Below are 20,440 nucleotides of genomic sequence, written 5' to 3'. Positions count from 1 at the left end.
CAGTAGCTATTTCACATGCACGGTGTAAACACTCATGAAAATAACTCGTAATCTAGTACATTAGATTTTTCTGATGGTTCTTCAGAATGCAACTGATCCCGGAACATCTTGAGTGGTCCTCAAATGGTTTGCCCAAACATCAATTCTGCAGGACTAAATCCAAGTGATTCCTGAACAGCTTCATGGACAGCAAACAAGGCAAGGCAAGGAATACCTTCATCCCACTCAGGACCTGTGTCAAGACAGTACGTGCGCAGCATGGATTTTAATATCTGGTGAAACTGTTCCAAAGTACCTTCACTCTCCAGATAATAAGCACTGGACACTTGATGCTTCACTGTCAACTCATGCAACACCTGGGAAATGACCTTAGAAGTAAAGTTAGTGCCTTGATCAGTTTGGATAATTTTTGGAAGGCCGAGGATTGACCAAAACTTTGCCAGTGCTTTCACGATGGCTTTTACATTAACTGTATGCAAAGGCACCGCTTCAGGGAAACGAGTAGCAGCACACATCAAGGTCAACAAACACCCATGTCTGGATTTGGTTTTGGCAATTGTCCTACACAATCAAGAATAATTCATTCAAATTATTTAGGTCTGGCCAAAAAATAATGGTGCAATATATGGTAATAGGTATTGTTTACCCCTAAATGACCTGATAACACATGATCATGTGTTAAATTCAGGATCTGAGATCAATTCCCACTTGGAGCTACAAGCTGATATAGTGAATTCCACCCCATATCAACGAATTTAGAAGGTATCTACTAGAGATGAATCATCCTTTTGCGCTTCAACAAAGTGCTCTCCACCCATTTATGAGGGATTTTTTCAAAACACAAAGTTTTCAAGATCCCAGAGGGAAGAGTCAGCTCACCCAAAATAAGAGGATTTTTTAAGAGAGACCCACCATATCATCATCTTTAAGAGTCTTAGCATGTGTCACTACACATGCAGAAAACACAACGGAATTGTCAATTCCATGAACCAATATCAGAGAACCACAAAATGTGTCCTTGGAAAAGGGCAGGGCGCGCTCCAGAATGAAGGTTTGTGTAGCCCGGTGTCATGCAAAATATTGATGGGTTTATGATCGTTTCCTCTTAAGGTCACCCACCCTTTCAGTAGAAAGGGGTCAAAACTGTCAGCACATGAAAGTCTAGGAGAGGCTTTGTTCACTTTGGGGACTGTCTGTACAAACCCAACATTTGGCATTTCTTTTTCCAGGCTATGCAATCAGCGATTAAATGATCAGGCTTACAACAATAAAAGCAACCACGATTCTCAACAGAAAAAGCATTTTGTGTAACTGGTTTAGTGGTTATCTGAGATTTTCCAGATGTAACGATATGCAGTCACATTGGCACCTTCTCACCAGCTAGTGACCACTCCGATTGCACTTGTAATGAAAAAGCAGTTTTGTGTGCTAAAACAAATTCGTTGGCCACCACAGCTGTGTCTCAGCAAGAAGACACTTTGTGTTCATTTAAATGTACCACAATCTTTTCGGGCAAGCTGCTTTTAAAAGCCTCTATTAAAATCAGCTCATGAAGTTGCTCAAAATTATTCACTTTCGATGCAGCACACCACTTATCAAACTGAGAAAACTTTTCTCAAGCAAACTCAATATATGACTGCAGTTTTCACATGGGATCTAAAATGTTGCCTACAGACTTTGGGTATCAATTCACAGGCAGGGAGTACCATGGTTTTCACAATGTCATAATCTAAATTTTGTTCAAGCATTAAAGCAGCACATATCTCTTGAGCTTTTCCCTCCAGTTTGCACTGGAGAAAGAGAGACCACACATCTTTTGGCCAATGCAAAACAGCAGCAATACGCAAAAATCTCCAAGATCCTAGAAAAAGTTGTAGCACAGCAGTTATGGTCATACCCACATAGGAATAACATTCATGAAATGTATCAGTCAGGATTTAGGCCACATCATAGCACAGAGACAGCAATGGTTAAAGTGGTAAATGACCTACTACTGGTCTCTGATCAGGGTTGTGTCTCCTTGCATGTTATTTGACCTTAGTGCAGCTTTGGATACCATTGATCATGCAATTCCCCTCAACAGACTAGAAAATGTTGTAGGTGTTAAGGGATCATTTTATATCTGCCTGCTCCTGGCTCAGGTCTAATTTGACTGATCATTATCAGTTTGTAGATGTAAATGGTGACTTTTCTACCCATACTATGGTAAAGTTTCGTATTCCGCAAGGCTCTCTTTTAGGCCCACTACTCTTTTTTAATATAGGCTACCTCTGGGCAAAATTATTCATAAACATGGTATTAGCTTCCACTGTTATGCTGATGACACACAGTTGTATGTTTCAGCAAAGCCAGATGACAGACACCAGCTTTCGTCTGCACAATGAAGTTGAGGAATGTGTAATGGACATTAGACACTGGATGCTTATTAAGTTTCTTTTACTTAATTCTGACAAGAAAGAAGTACTTGTACTATTACCAAATGCAGCTAGAAGTAAGCTTAGTCCAGAATGCAGCAGTGAGAGTCCTTACTAGAACCAGAATATATGACCAAATCACACCCTCTCTTATCCACACTGTACTGGCTCCAAGTCAAATTTTGTATTGATTATAAAATACTACTATTGACCTATAAAGCACTGAATGGTAACAAGCTGCTGTACCTGAGTGAAATTTTGGTCTTTTATGATCTGCCACGCCTACTTTGATCAAAAGGTGCAGGCTATTTGTTGGTACCTCGAATAGTGAATGCTACAGCAGGGGGTAGAACTTTCTTTTACAAACCCCACAGTTATGGAATAGCCTTCCAGTTAGTGTTGAGGGCTCAGACTCAGTATTTAAGTCTAGGCTGAAAACATTTGTTTAGTCAAGCCTTTTGTGAATAGCTTTTTCTTAGGTAAAGGAGCAGGTCTGGAGGGTTCACAGGCATAGATTGTTGTGGAGAACTGAGATGTTTGGATGCTGTCCCCCACACCCCCTCCACCACTCTCAAGCATTCACTCAGGTTTGTTGACAGTGGAGTGCCCCTTCTGCTCTCCGGACCTGCCTGATCCATCCTGATGTCCTACTTCTGGTTGGAGTTCTCATCGGTTGAGATTCCTCACTGCTGTGGGTGGCCCCACATGGACGGCCTGAAGATCAGTGAGATTGCTGGGGATGGCTTGGGGATCTCATATGGGGAGTTGTACTGTGATGGCTTGAGACTTGCGATTGCTGTGGTGGCTTTGGGGCTGCGGTCGTCATGAGCAGTTTTGTACTCAGATCTCTGTCAGTGGACAGTGGATAGGTTCAACAAACTGGATTTCTTGTGAATACTGGTTGCACAATTGCACTATTTGTCCATGTAGTAAACAGTTATAGAAGGGATTTATTTATAATTGCACTATCCATTATCACCTAGATAAGGATGGGTTCCCTTTTGAGTCTGGTTCCTCTCAAGGTTTCTTACTCATATTGTCTCAATGAGGTTTTCCTTGCCACCATCGCCTCTGGCTTGCTCGTTAGGGATAAATTCACATATTTACAAGTTATTTTGATCTAATTTGAATGTATTTATTTCTGTAAAGCTGCTTTGTGACAATGTCCATTGTTAAAATTGCTATACAAATAACACTGAATTCAATTCAATTAAAATGCTGTAAAATAGGAATCAACTTCTGCTTGCTTCCCTAAACTGTGGTACTAAACATTCGTTTCGGTTTACATCAAATTCAGGGTTTAACTGTAGGGCATGAACTTGAGGAGTGGGATTCTGCACCAGAGAGCTAGGAGAAGCAGCAGAAATTGAAACACTTGGGAGGACAATTTACAGGAACTGTGAGGATAGGCACAATCTCTAGCTTAACTGCATCAAGCTCCAAGGCTTTCACCTTAAGCAACTGAGTTCCATACTCATGACGCTTTACCCACTTACCCATCCACTCAAAAGTAAAAAAAAAAAAAAGCCAAACTGAAATAATTTATTTATATCATGGCTGTAATGTGCAGCCATGTGGTAAAATGGATCCTGGATGAGCCCTCACTTTATGTTATGACCTGTCTAGGTACGCCACAACATAAACAAGGCGGTCTCCCCCCGCCTCCCGGATCACCATCCGCCAGACCCAAAACAAGAGACTCAAGCCTAAGTATTAGCCAGTAGTTTATTCTTTTACTTAAGCAATTTTTTCAGGTGCAATCACAGCCACACAAAACATCTGTTTACAAAAGAGAAAACCTAATTTACCTGTTAAAAACATAAACACCTAATAAACCCTCAAAAAAGAGAAATTAAACAGACTCATGCCCCCTACAGCTTCCCGAATAAAGTAGTTTCATATAGTGTAGACAAATATATAATACAAAAAGAGTTTCTGGCTTGAGAATAGGTAAACACTCTAATCTCACGAGATAGAACTAACACACACACACAGCCGCAAGCACTGGCGTTTCACGTGGTCGGTCGCGACACGACGTGGAAGAGAAGCCCTGAAGCATGTCACCAATTCCCCTTTTATCCCTTTCATGATCTGTACCGATCCAATCAACGTCAAGCTCATCAGCGCACCTAATTAATTAATATAATTGAGCAGAGAGGGAGAAGAGGGAGAGGGAGAACACAACAACCGTATGGCCTACTATAGGAAAGCTAAAATGGCTGCGCAAGTGCACCACACGGGCGCGTGGTGAGGGAGAGGGAGAACACAACAACCGTATGGCCTACTATAGGAAAGCTAAAATGGCTGCGCAAGTGCACCACACGGGCGCACCGTCCTGGGACGTAACATAAACAATCACGTTCAAAGTTGGCAGCAGCTTTTTTCAGACACTCTATATCACATATCACCATACTGATGCAAAAAGCTAATGATTTGAAACTGTCTTAGTTTTTCTGTACTGAGTAGAAACTACACTCCTTCAAAAACAAGCCATTAGAATAAACATCCTTTAGCAATCATTTTAATTACCCCATAACTCATCTTTGTTAAATGTCATATCTCCATTTTAGGTCCTGTGCAGACTGTAGGGCTGTTACAGGTTGGAGGAATTTCAGACAAAAAAAAGCACACAACAACATGGCCATTTATCTTTACCATTATGTCTACTCAATTACTGACCTCCTCCATACCATGAAAAGAGAAGAGAGAGACCCCAGAGTTCTGGAAAGCTAGTGGCATTGCACAGAAGTGCCCCGAATGTGTGGCAGTTCTCTGGAGTAAACTCAGGAATAACAAGTGCACGCTGAGACCCTGGGGGCTGTGTGAAATGACAACTGAAGAGCCAACAGAAGCCATCAAACACTGGCATCAGCTTTGTCCTGATGGAAATGAATTGAGACAAAGACAGCAGTGAGTGACAGACAGCACAGTGGGAGAAGAATGAACAATGGCATCACTTCATTTCTCCACACTGAGCTATAAAGCACAATAAAAGTGAAAGTATATGTTCATGTATATGTTAGGCCATGTACATTACACAAACACATGCTATTTCTCTATATTTCTCACATGCTGATCTCTTGTAGATATATTAAGATTCATTACATAAGCAGAGTATTTGGTTTGGTTGTCCCACATAGTAATAAATTTTCACAATAAATACAAAAATATTGTATTATTCGATTGCTGTAGTTTTTATTTTAAATCTTCTGGTAATAACTGTTTTTTTTAACCATTTCTGTTTTTAATCAGTCATCTAATGGCATCTACATGAAGATTCTTGAAAGCATAGATCCTGCCCATGTACTGATAAAACATGCAAACCCCACACAAAACACTCTGACCCCCCACCCCCATTATTTAAACATATTCCATCAAGTGTTTCCTTAACATTAATGCAAAACTAAAATATACCATCTGCTAAAGTGACCTATGATTCTGCCAGAAATAAAAATGAAAGCAGTTAACTTAAAGTGATGGTTGTGTTCACATTTGGAAAATACATTCAGCCTTTGCTGACTGTGGACAGCCTTTGCTGATTGTCTAGGACTGTGGAGCGTGATAACAAGGGCCATGAATGAATAAATAAAACTAATATACTAATATAAATTAATAACTAATGTAGTAGTAATAATAATAATAATAATAATAATAATAATAATAAAACATTTTATTAATAATAAAAATTATTATGCTTCATTTTCAGAGAGTTTAAAACCATAGTTGGGCACGTAATGTGCTACAAGAGCTCTGGGGTAGAGGAGTAAATCACTTAATTTAAATCATACACTTTAAAAGTGTACTTGACATCATTATTTTGATGAAAGCCATACTTCAACAGAATTGATTGGCTTTAAAACAAATGGCATTGGGCAATAAATTGCCTTTAGTTTGCATTGAATGTGAGCATGAGAGGATCCCCTAAATGCCACTGCTCATGTGTCTCCTTTATCAATTCAGGGTAAAAAGGAAGAAGAATGGGGAAAAAAGGATTATACATGCAACAAGGACACAGGCATGTTGGTAGTGACCTTAATCACATGGAACGTCCCCTGTCTAATTGACTGCTCTGTCACCTATTCTGCCCTTACTTGATTTGACATTCCATTAATGGCTCCCCTGAGCTGCTGGCTCAGAGCAGAGGAGAAAGCCAGTATGGAATTTACAGAGAAGGCGACTTCTTCCTGCTGTGCTAGTCTTTCACACCACTGCCCATTAACAAAGTACTCTGGTTCACGGCATGTTTACTGCTCCTGCGGAAGCTCTGTATAAGCTTGGCGACACATACAGTACAAACCATGGGGAGGATTTTAGTTAAGGGAAGAAATGGGTACAGCTAAATGTTTGCTCTTATCAAACCAAACAGTGTATGATAAGTAAAAGCAACCATGGGTAAGTAACTATAGAAGCTGCAAGCTTTGGCCGTTCAGCCTTTATTTTGCCCAGTGCATCACCAGCCAGCAGCCATTGTCCTAATTCTAGCATGTCACACAAGGGTGGTTCAGAACTCATGACATGATTGTGCTTTAGTACATTACAGAAGCTGGGAGCTGGTAAGACATTTCTCAGCCATTCCTTAAAAATGTTTTGCTATGAAGGCCAGTAACTCCTGTGCTGTACAAAGGCAGCAGCAGAGAATACACACAGCTACATATACACATATATAATCCAGTACACATTCTTGGATGAGCTATTCATCTACCTCAAAAACAAATCCTTCAATTTTTGTGTTAGTAAAACACCAGGGAGTGAGGATATTTGGTTCATATAGCCAGCCACTGTTGGATTTCCTTGTGCCATCCCCGCTCACTTTCCCAAATAATAGGCCTGTGTCATCTCATCATGATATCTCTGTTTGCCCGAGCAGGACACCACCTGCTCAAACACAAACATTTTTATCTAGCCTAAATCACCTGAATTAATTTACAACTCATTTATATAACAATATCCTAAAATTAAATGAAGAGATACAGTCCCCTCTGAAAGTATTGGAAAGGCAAGGCCAATTCTTTTGTTTTTGCTATACACTGAAGACAATTGGGATTGAGATCAAAAGATGAATATGAGATGATAGATCTGAATTTCAGCTTTCATTTCCAAATTTTAGATGTGCAAAAGTATTGGAACAGATAGTCGTAAAGTAAATAACACTTAATATTTGGTTGCATATCCTTTAATTGTGACTGCATCAAGCCAGCAACCCACTGACACCACCAAATTGTTGTATTCTTCTTTTGTGATGGTTTCCAGGATTGTACCACAGCTTCTTTCAGATGTTGTTAGTTTTGGGGGTTTCTTCCTTCAGTCTTCTCTTCAGCAGGTGAAATGCATGCTCAATTATGTTAAGGTCTGGTGATTGACTTGGCCAGTCTAAAACTTCCACTTTTTCCACGGATGAAATTGAACTACTGCATTATTGTCAGTCTGCAGAATAATATGAGAAATGAGAAACTCAGTAACTAAGATGATTTCCAGTTACCAAGATGTCTTGCTTATAAGCATTTCTAAATGGGTGTGAGGTTCATAATCTGCAGTGTTCCACCATGTGTCATGTGTTTTTCAGGAGTAACTCTCTCTAAGGAGAGTTTAAATGGATATTTCATCTTCAAATTTAATAGACAAAAAGCCCAGGACTAATAAACGATTTGAATTTATGGAAGAATCTAGTCTTTGTAGTTCAGATTTGATTAGTCAAGGCTTACTGTGTGCATTTGCCATCAACACACAGATATTCCAATAACCACAGTGTCTTTACTGATGAATGGTGTTAAACTGTCCTTATTGATTTTTTTATACCAATGCAAGTAGCAGTGCAGAGCCTTGTTACATTGAGACTATGTAGTTAGATCAAACTTGGCACTTTCACCAGTAATGTTGGCATGCTGAGTCCAGTATAATGGTGAATCAATAAGGGAGTCTGTGAGTCACTGTGCCTCAGTGGCTGAGTCAGACACACACACAAAATGATGATCCTATTCACATGAAATGTGTGTATCCTTCTCTCTTTCCAACTGCCCTTCCATTCCTAAAACCATCTACCAGGAGACTTTACAATACAGAAATACCTTGCTTAATGATAAACTTTTCACAGATGAGCTTACAGCCCCATTTTTGTGAATGCAAATGCAGAAACAGGGTCATGGTGGATTCAGAGATATCAGCAAAATTTTAATGTTGAACCTTACCTTCTGAATGTGACGTATATATTCTCTAAAGATTATATGCCCAGCCTTTGCTGTACAACTGCCTACAGCCAATTTCCATATTTTCTGAGTAGCTTTCAGATCCCCTCAGCTGTAAAATTTGCCCCCTACACTTCTTGATATCTATGTTATAAATCTCTACCTTTTACTGTCGGCTTCATTCAGACCCAGAGACTGAGATGGTCATAGCAAAACATATATTTATTTAGTTTCTTTTAAAAAATTGTATGTTGATTTTGCCTTAAGTTTTGGATTGTTATATTGATTCATTTAAAGATTTTATGTCGATATTGTACAATAACTTACAACAAAATATACTCTCTGTCTTCTTGTGTGCTTTTTTGTGTTTTCACGTATGTCTGAGCACTATAAGACATAACATATTAATATATTATATTAATCATATTAATGCCTCTCCTGTACAATGGGAATAGATTTGAAGAGTAATTTAATTTAGTTAGACATTCTTTTATGTTCTGTGCATATTCCATCAGACTGTATACTGCATCCACTGTCTGATGCACATTTAGTAGCCATAACCCCTTTTTTCCTTGAAGTTTGGCAGATATAAGTTTATCCCCTCTTCACACGTTGCCATGTATTCACTCATTGAATCTCTCACCTAGTCTCTTCTCTCTCCTGGTAGCCTCTCAAGACTGCATGTGAAGGAGACAAAGTGTTTTTGCTGGTAATGTTTACATCTGTGCAAATTCTACTTCTGTAAGTACAACCCAACCCTCTGTTCCCTTCAGCCGAAGCATTATTAATGAGGAGGTTTTAAGGTGAAAGAGTGATAGCATGCAGCCCAAAGTGGAGCATTTTTTGTGTGTATGCGCATGAAAGCTTGCAGAGTGAATGCGTGTCCCTGCTCCTCTTGTCAATGCTTGTATCCTGGTGTGTTACTATTGTGTTTTTGTGAGGGCATTCACATTCTATAAAGAGTACTTCAGCTGAGGGCAAGAAAAGAAAGTTCAGAGAAGCTTTTATGCACTTCTGAGTGAAACAATCTACAGAAAGCCTTTTATAGAAAGCCTTTTTATCCTGGAATTTACTTCCAGAGGGGTACTTCCACAATTATGACTCTTTCCTCCTTCTTCCCCTTTTTAATGCCCATATCAGGGGAGCAATCAGCTTTGGCAACATGGGCTAAGACCATTTGCCTGGCTGAAATGCATTGTGGGATAGAGGTCAACATGGCCTAAATGGCCTAAAGCAAAAACAAATTCAAAAAGCTATTTAAAAATGCATGATGATGATAATAATAATAATAATAATAATAATAATGTTTATGTAATGTTTGTGCTTTAGGCCATTTTACTGCACCTGCTGACCCACAATGCATTTTAGCCACACAAATTCTCTGCTTATTTTTTTATTTTTAAAAAGGTCCCATCTGTGTGCATCCTATGTGATATACACACATACACAAACACAAGCATAATCACAGAGCAAGCATGTGGCAAAGGGCCCTAGCTTGAGTTCCTTTCTAGCTACACACACGCACATTACAATACTGGTCAAAAACACATAGGTAACTTTGCAGAAACTAAGCAGGAATAAATGAGTAGTTCTTCATTAACACTTATTATTCCTATTAACTACTAAGAACTTCTAGTTAATTATTCAGTAAGAATGTTAGGAGGAGTTCACTATTAACTAGGCAGTAATTAGTTAGTCTTCCATTTCTCCTGCAGAACTACTAGTTAACTATGGCTCTTTTAGAATAACTACTGATTAATTACATCTGATCAGATTGGCAGTTATTCACAATACCTCAGCCTCAATTTCCTCCTGGAGATATACTATCTAATATACCTTGGAATATACTGTATGTATTCCAATACCTCACTGTCTAAAATATAAATATATACATATATGAGTTATTACATAGAATGTCCAGAAAGTCAAGAGCCAATGAGAGTAAAACTACACATACTTAATTTTGTATTTATTATTTACAATATATGCTGTACATATTCACTGTTATGCTTTACGCATTTTCTCAGCCACTGTATCATGTTTTGTTCATGCAGACTTTGCTCAACATTTTTGGACAGAAATATTTGCTCAACATATTCCCATTGATTCCTGACTTTTCTGACATCGTGTAGGTCGCCTCAGAGGAGCAGAGGGTCAGTGTGTCATTATTAAGCAATCAAGGCCTAAAGAAAGAAATGGACAACAATAACCTACAAAAGTACAATACAAAGCTGTAACATAGCATCGAGCAACAAATATTCTCTATTAACATACTTTCAGAAGTGTTGCAAATAATTTAGTTTTCAATAACAAAACACTAACACCTCAAGAATTAGTCGTGAATTACCATGTGTAATAGTGTTCAAGATCATTAACTACTGAAGAACAACACTTCAGTCATTAATAATGAGTTTAACTTTATTGTTTAAACTCATATCCATTTAGGTGATTCACACAACTTTGAGCTGTTATAATGTTGTATGATGTTCACAAGATGCATGAAAGATTCCCAAAAGCTGTAAGGGCAAAGAATGGAGAGGTATTGCACCACAGAAAATCAAGCAATCAGGCTGTCTCCAACATAAATTTACAAGACACTGTCCAAGATAAACACAGGCAAGGCAGTGGGCCCAGATAACATCATTTGGTAAGCACTTCAGAACTGACTAGCATAACAACACAGATCTTCAACATATCCCTCATTGTGGCTGCTGCCCAATCATGTTTCAAAACCACCACAGTTATTTCTGTCCTGAAGAAAACTCTGGTCACCTGCCTAAATGACAACAGACCAGTGGTTCTAACACCACTCATGAAGCTGTTTGAGAGTCTGGTCAAAACACACATACTGAACAGCATACCAGCAACTCTCAACTCCTTACAATTTGCACATAGGCCAGACAGATCCATAGAGTATGCAATCTCAAAAGCCATGCACCCATGACCCTCTCCCACCTGGAAAAAAGGACATCTATGTCAGAATGCATTGATATTATTCACTGATTACACCTCGGCTATTGATTCAATTATCCCTTCCAAAATTTCAACTAAGGTACCTTGCCTTATTCCCCATCATGTGTGTAGAACTAAAATATAAAGTGCTATTATCTTAGCCGACTGCACTTATATGACCGCGGATGGAAATAGTTGCAACTGACGGTTAAATGCATGTTTTACCTTTATGATTTAAATATCTGACTCCGATGCATTTAATTAAAGATCTGACTCCAAAGAATAATCTTCTAGTTATTGCTGGAAGTGTAATATATCAATGTTCCAATTGCATTTAATCTAAAACAGCTTCATGCTAAGCTTTTATTATAAAATGTCTAAGGCTGTTATATAGTCTATTTATTAAACAATTATTCTGTTAGCTCAGAGGTTTCTACAGTCATGTAAGTCTAGGCCTTTCCTGTTTACTTGTCAGTTTTTTTTACACTTGCAAGTGTTAACCTCTTATCTTAGCTTGTCAGATGTCGTTTTCAAACGTGTCTAACATGCTAAAACTTTAGCTAGGGAACTATTTATAATAACCATACAAATCATACAAGTCATGCACTTTTAATGCACCAACTGCTGATTATTTAGAGATACAGTAATAAATAGGTTTATTGCACAAAACACGAGTGCACTATATACAGAAAAAAGAAATTAAGAGAAATTACAAAGTCGATGGACAGAGTCATGGGCATAGGATGCATGATGTAAAAGCATCTCTCTATATTCAACAATGCATAATTTTTATCATGACCAGAGTACCAAATGGATGAGACACAATGTATTATATGGCAGGATGGACCCCCAAGATGGGTAGCTCACCCTAATGTGCTATATGTTAATTAGGTTCCTGAGAATGAGTCATTGGAACAATAGGAAAAGGTCTTCCATGTAGACCAGCTGGTCCCATTATGTATACGTGTGGGTGTAGGTGTGTGTGTGTGAAAAGAACAATCACAAATTGCAAAATATAAAACTGTATACTGTAAATGTTATTTCTTAAACTTATATGATAGTTATGATGTCACCACATTGTTCACCATGAAATATGGTTTAGATTGATGCCATGAACCATTGAACCATGCCCTGGAGAATATATTAGTTAAGTATAGTTTATATAACCAGGTCTAGTTCACATGGTTTCTCTGACTCACGTTCACTTCAACCTTACACAAATTACTGCCACAGTTTATAAATCTGCTACATGTGCAACTGGTTCCAGGATTACCTCAGTGTAAGGAACCAGTTAATCCACCTTAGCAAGTACATCTCTGACACTCTCATCATGAAAACAGGGACCCTCAAGGTTGTCCTAAGCTCTGCACACACGTCACGCATTACTGTGTCAGTACCCGTGCAGATAACACCATCATTAAATTTGCAGACGATACAACAGTCATTGGCCTGATCGCTGTTAATGAAGAAACGACCTACAGAAGGGAGGTGGCAGACCATGGTGTGAGAACAACAATCTCACCCTTAACATCAGCAAGACCAAAGAGAAGGTTGTAGACCTGAGGATAGTGAAGGGACACCACACGGCCCTGCTGATCAGAGGGTCTGAGGTGGAGAAAGTGAGTAACCACAAGCCCCTTGGTGTCCATATCAGTGAGGACCTATTCTGGTCACAGAACATGGCACAGCTGGCTAAGAAAGCACGGTAGAGGGTGTACTCCCTGAGGAATTTCAGCATGTCACTGGGGATGCTCAAAAGCTTCTATAGGTGTACAGTGGAGAGCATCCTTACCTGCTGCATTAACGTGTGGTTTGGTAACTATATCAAGTAGATCAAATCCACCGGAGTGTCATCTGAACACTTGCTTCAACAGAAGAGATAAGGTATGAGGAAAATCTGACCTTTCGTACAAGGCGGGTAACACGGTCAATATCACAATTTTGCTTGATCCAGTACATCTCCGTGCATTTCCCCTTCCTTGTGTTTCCAGTGTTTTCTCTCCCTCTGTTTACATGTGTGTGTGTAGAGCACATGGTTCACTGGCTCTGCACTCAGATCCCACGCCGCCAGCACTCAAGCTTGCTCATGCTCAGCGTTGCTTGCCTTCCCCTGTGGCGCACTGCATGAAGAATTGTCTCTCACGCTGCTGACTGGGGTTTGAACCCTAACCTCGACTGACGCTTATTTCTAGCTCCCTCCTCATGTTGTTAATAAAACCCTGCTTCCTGTGTCTGTGTTCTGCTTCTGGGTCCTCTCATTGTGGTGTTTATGACAAAACAAGCTGGCCTGCCCATTGAGTCCCTAGATCCCCCATTACCTAGCTTGGATTGCCCTGTTGCTCCTTGTGCTCTCTGGGAACCACCATGAACAGGTTCAGCTGAACCTCATCTCCTCTCCATGTACCCTGCTGGTGGTAGGCTTTTCTTGGCTGAAGAAACATAATCCCCAAGTAGACTGGTCAGCTGGGAGGGTTGTGAACTGGAGCCCCTTTTGTGAATCCTCGTGCCTGAAATTGGCCTTCACACCCACTGTGGCCACTACGGCTTCTCCACAGTTCCCACTGAGTCCAAGGACCCAGGTGAGGTGACTATCTGCTCCCTGGGGCCACCTTTCCCTTGGGTGTATAACCTGTCCCGTCTTGAGAGAGAGGCCATGGAGAAATATATAACCGAGTCCCTAGCTGCTGGCATTATCTGACCTTCCTCCTCCACCCTGGGGGCTGGCTTCTTTTTGTGGCCAAGAAAGACAAAACCCTCCACCCTTGCATTGATTATCAGGGTCTCAACAATATCACTGTGAAAAACAACTACCCACTCTTCAATTCTGCCTTCAAGCCGCTGCATGGGGCCATGAAGTTGGACCTGTGGAACCCATACCACCTGGTTAGGATCAGAGCAGGGGACAAGTGGAAAACAGTGTTCAACACCCCCTAAGCCTCCTCTGTTCCCTATCCAGCAGGGCAATATTGCTGTCCCGTCTGTGCAGGTCCACATCCATTGCTGCCACAAGATATGGAAGGAGGCCCGTTCTGCCATGCTCCGCTCCTCTGATCGCAACTGGTGCCTGGCTGATCATCATCGGACTCCTGCACTGAACTAACAGCCAGGCAAAAAGGTATGGCTGTCTTCCAAAGACAGTCTCTTCAAGGACATTCCCAAGAAACTCACCCCTCTCTATCTAGGCCCATTTACAATTGATAGCATCATTAATCCCCCCATGGTGAGGCTCAAGCTCCAAAGATCCTAGCGCATCCACCCATCCTTCCAGGTGTCCCAACTTAAACCGGTTCACTACAGTCCTCTGATTATGTTTGTGTGTGTGTGTGTGTGTGTGTGTGTGTGTGTATGTGTGTGGGCGTAGCACTCCAGTTCGTACCTCATCCGATTACAGATTGACTACACTTGGTTCTCATATACTCACCCAATCAGCAGCATTTAAAAGCCCTGGTTTTTAAACCAGGCTGCTGGGGGAGTTGTCTTCCTTGTTGTCCATTCAGCACCACAGTAGCAGCAGAGTGAGGAGCACTTGCTGGTTTCTGTGTGCGGGCTGCCAGCCCGTCGTCACAAACAGTAAGGCCATCCAGAGTTATTATGTAATCAGAAAGCTTACTTCTAGCTGCATGTGGTTCTAGTACAAGTACTTCTGTCTTGTCAGAATTAAGTAAAAGAAACTTAATAAGCATCCAGTGTCTAATGTCCATTACACATTCCTCAACTTTATTAAGCTGGTGTCTGTCATCTGGCTTTGCTGAAACATACAACTATGTGTCATCAGCATAACAGTGGAAGTTAATACCATGTTTACGAATGATTTTTCCCAGAGGTAGCATTTATAAAGAAAAGAGCAGAGCCTTGCAGAACACCAAACTTTACCTTAGTATGCATAGAGAAGTCAGTATTTACATCTACAAATTAATAATGATCAGTCAAATAAGACCCGTCCCAGGAGAGGGCTGTTCCCTTAACGCCTACAACATGTTCTAGTCAATCGAGGAGAATAGGATGGTCAGTATCAAAAGCTGCACTAAGGTCAAGCAGACAAGCAAGGAAACACAAACCTGATCAGAGACCAGTAGTAGGTCATTTACCACTTTAACCAGCACTGTCTCTGTGCTATGATGAGGCCTAAATCCTGAATGATACATTTCATGAATGTTATTCCTATGTGGGTATGACCATAACTGCTGTGCTACAACCTTTTCTAGGATCTTGAAGATAAAGGAGAGGTTCAGTATTGGCCTATAGTTGGACAATTGACAGGGGATGGGGTCAGGTTTTGGGGTTTGATAACTGCTAATTTAAAAGATTTAGGTACATAGCCAATGCTAAGGGAAGAACTGATTACGTTTAGAAGAGGTACCTTCCATGCTGGTTGAAATACTACCAATTTAGTTTGATGCCATTTATGTTCTAATTTTTGAGTGGTTTGTTTTAAGGTGTGTGTGTGATCGTTATACCAGGGTGCCAACTTTTTTCTCTAATTGTTGTTCTTTTAAGTGGAGCTTATCTAGCTTGTAGTGGAACGTTGATTCTAAGCATTCATTTGCCTGGTCAAGTTCTTTGGGATCAGACGGTGATCCAATCATTCAATTCAATTCAATTCAATTTCATTTGTATAGCACTTTTAACAATGGACATTGTCACAAAGCAGCTTTACAGAAATAAATGGATTCACAAAAAAAAAGAAATATTGTAAATATGTGAATTTATCCCAGTGAATTTATCCCTACTGAGCAAGCCAGAGGCGACGGTGGCAAGGAAGAACTCCCTGAGATGATATGAGGAAGAAACATTGAGAGGAACCAGGCTCAAAAGGGAACCCATCCTCATCTGGGCACAACGGATAGTGCAATTATGAATAAATCCCTTCTATTATTGTGTATTATATGGACAAATAGTGCAATTGTGCAACCAATAAATTCATCATAGTTTTTGCAAGAAGACCAGTTGGTTAAAATCTATCCACTGTCCACTGATGGAGTCCTGAGTATGAAGGTGCTCGTGGCAACCGCAGCCCCAAAGCCACTACAGCAATCGCAGTCCCAAGCCATTACAGTACAGCTCCCCAGATGTGATCCCCAAGCCATCTCCACAGCCCCCAGGTGGGACTATCCCCAGCAAACCAAATCGTTCTTCAGACCGTCCATATGGGGCCGCCCCCAGTTAGCTTGGCACTCCAGTTTAACTTTAACCAATCAGCAAACACTTGATGTTCATAGACAGGAAATTGCCAAGGAGGAAGCTAGACATCAGAGGGAGATGGAATTGGTTGAACAACATGAGTAGAGTTGGCTAAGCTAGAGTTGGAATGAATTAGAGTGAGACATCTGGATAGTCAATGTCAAAGAATGTTTCTCGGTGATGCCACGTTTTAGCCCTGAGTTACTTGACTTGTTCTTTGAAATTTTTGAGTGGATATCAGCTGAGAGACAGTGGCCAGAGGGTTATGCTCATTTGGTGAGAACTAACTGGTAAAGCTCAGAAAGCTTGCACTTGATGCCACACAAAGCACTAAATATAACAAGATTAAAAAGGCAGTGTTAAGAACTTATGGACAGCTTCCAGAAGTGTATAGGCAGCTTTTTACGTCAGAAAGAAATCAGAACAGACTTATGGGGATTTAGCTAGGAAGTTTGATAAAATGTAAGGGCTATACATTCCAGGATCTGCACCAACTGCTGCTTTTGGAGCAGTTGTAGGCTAGTGTGCTGTGTTATCTGGAGGTTCATTTGAACAAGCAGATGATAAAATCAGCTCGGGCTGTAGCAGAAATGGTTGACAATTACATGCATATATATAAGAGCTTTAGGCGAGAGAGGCCAAGTACTAGTGTTAGGATACTACTGGGTGAGCCATTGACCAATTTGTTAAAGAGAGAGGATGAAGTTAAGAGCCAGATTAGTCATTGAGCCTCAGTAAAGCCTTAGTTATGTGATAAACTCACTAAAAACTCCCTTTGCTATCAAACGATGTAATCTGCTATTATTGTAAGTGGTCTGAAAAGATGGAGCCTTTTGGAGTGAACTATATGGAACCAGATCCTCTTTGGGGGTGAATTCTAAGATGTATAAAAGTTTTGTGTCCTTAGGTTCAGTGGCTATCTCTGAGGGAGTGATGTAACAGTGACCATATTAAGGGATACTGGAGGAGCCTTGTCTCTGATGTTAGCAGGACTAATAGATATATCTGATGCTACTTCTGTTATGGCCTCATTTTTGATGTGTAGGTGTAGGAGGAGAGCATGAATCTGTCCCTCTCCACAGAGTGAGTGTAATGTCATCTTTAGTTATGTTGATGTCATGCCTCTATCCCATAGCTGGGAGTCAGGTTTGTATAACACCTTTGGTTACCCAAGACACCTGTGAAGTTTCTGAGACACAGGCACTTGAGAGAGAGTATTGTGGAGTTTTCCCTGGCTGTGTGGTGACACATTTTCAGACCCATAGAAAGCTGGTAGATCCTTTGGTGCAGGTACAAGTCCAAGGTATGACTCTTTGATACTTTTTTCCAAAAGCAGATGAGGTTGCCAAGAGTTGTGAAGCATTTTAATTGCTCAGCCCTTGTTGAGCAGCAGAAGCAGAATTCAGTGTTGGCCTTGCTGAGACCACAGCTTCTTTTCAATAGAGCTATGAAATGGAAGAAGGGTTTTATTTACAAAGTGACATGTTAATGCATAAGTGATGGCCACTAGATTATCCTACTACAGGAGAATGGAGTGTAGACACCGCCTAGCGAACAAGTATCAGAATGTATTTATTGACAGAGACTTCAAAGCACTTTTAGTCTCTCTGGATAAGGGGATCTGCCAAATGCCATAAATTTAAATGTAAATGTAGTTTACAAATAGTGCTACTAAAGGGTTTCTGTGTAGAGGTGCTCGTGAATCTTCAACAGGTGGGCACCTGGGTATCCAGAAGTGATTTTTTATTGGCCTCAGGTCCATAAAGATTTAGCTGCCTACTGTAGGTCTTGTCAGATGGTGGGGAAACCAAATCAGAAGAATCCTGTTGCTCCTTAAAGTTCCCTTTCTGTCACGGAAGAACCTTTTTCCTGAGTGCTTATTAACTGTGTCTGCCCTTTGCCAAAGACCAAAAAGGATAACACGTTTTTACTGACTATTATGGATGTGACTATGCGATTCCCAGTGGCACTACCCCTGAGGAATATTAAAGCTAAAACAATTTTAGAGGCTTTGCTTCGTTTCCTGGTTCGGTCTGCCCCGGGATGTGTAGTCAGACCAGAGTTCCAATTGTGTTTCAGGAATGTTTCAGGAAGTTGTCCGAGCTTGGTCTCAATCTGTTTACCATCCCCAATCCCAGGGCGCCATTGAAAGGTACCATCAGACTCTAAAGACCATGATAAACACTTAGTTGGCCTAGTACCCTGGGAACTGGGACCTAGTTTTGCCTTTTTTTTGTTTGCTATTAGAGAGTCTGTAAATGATTCTACAGGATTTTGGTGATTGTCCATGAGGTCTGAGGACCCCTTAAGATGTTTAAAGAGAAGTTGGTGAGGCAGCCAATGGACTGTAGAATGTTACAGCATGTTTCTGTGTTTAAAGTTTGTCTTTGGTCAGTGTGCAAGGTAGTGAGAGAAAACCTCAAGTTGGCCCAAGAACAAATGAAGGGTCAGATAGCTTATCATGTTAAGACTGGTTATGGTGCATCAATCAAGCAGCATCCATACAGGTTGTCTCCAGAGAAGTGGGAGAGGGTTAAGAAGGAATTATCTTGTAAAGGCAGGTCCATAAGTTTGGACAATGACACAATTTTTGTAATTTTGCCTCTATACACCACCACAGTGGATTTGAAATGAAGCAAGATGTGATTGAAGTGTAGACTTTCAGGTTTAATTTAAGGTGTTTAACAAAAATATTGCATTAATCATTTAGGAATTACAACTATAACATTATTTTTTCATAGTACCTCCATTTTCACAGCCTCAAAAGTAATTGGACAAACTAACATAATTATAAATATTAGGATTATTTTTAATACTTAGATGCAAATCCTTTGCAGTCAATGACTGCCTGAAGTCTGGAACCCATGGACATCTGTCGGAACTCAGAGTCCCTCTCCGAGCGGACACATTTATGGGTGGTTCATAGTTTCAGCCAATTACTTCTACCTTATTCACTGTAGTCACTCAAAAACAATCTCAAAAAGAAAAGTCTCCAGTCTTTGCATGAGAAGAAGCAAACGTCTTTATTGCAGTAGCAATACAACACATTCCAATGAGCTCAAAGAAGGTGAATTCCCTCAATGGTGACGCAGCAATCTCATGCATGAGAGTTGAGCGCGCCGAGTCCTCCAAATTCCCCTGCATATATAACCAGATGCCTGCTGGCGCCTCCCCCTTTTGGTCTGCCTATGTCAGTAATTTCCCATTATCTTCAGTTTAAACCATTTTGACTTCTCCTATCCTAATTTACATACACTCCACCATTTCCCATTATCTTCTGACATTTCCTGGAATCTCCTCCTACTAACCTGTTGTCATGTCTGTCTTCTTAGAATGTCCCCTTAATTGGACATTAATTTCCAGTTACCCAGTCACTTCTTCTTTCTGAGGCTCCACATCCTGTTTTTTCTTTTCTGAAAAATGTGGTTCTAAACCACATTTAGACTCCACATCCTGTTTTGGGATGACTCCTGACTCCTGACTCCTGGCCTAGTTAGTAAACAGCTCTTATATGGAAGTGCTCACTTCCTCTATTTGCTTTATTTTGTACTCATTCTTTTTATACCAAATTGACAACGAGTAGATTTACTTTCTGCTACATGAAAGTATTACTTTATTCTCATTTTGTTGTTTTATGGCTGCGGCTATTTTATGATTAAAATGCATCTTTGCAACTACAGCTTGTTTATATTTCCTGATTATACTTCTTAG

This window comes from Pangasianodon hypophthalmus, chromosome 7 (assembly GCF_027358585.1).
Source record: "Pangasianodon hypophthalmus isolate fPanHyp1 chromosome 7, fPanHyp1.pri, whole genome shotgun sequence".
NCBI classification, from domain to species: domain Eukaryota; kingdom Metazoa; phylum Chordata; class Actinopteri; order Siluriformes; family Pangasiidae; genus Pangasianodon; species Pangasianodon hypophthalmus.
This window is presented reverse-complemented; position numbering follows the sequence as displayed.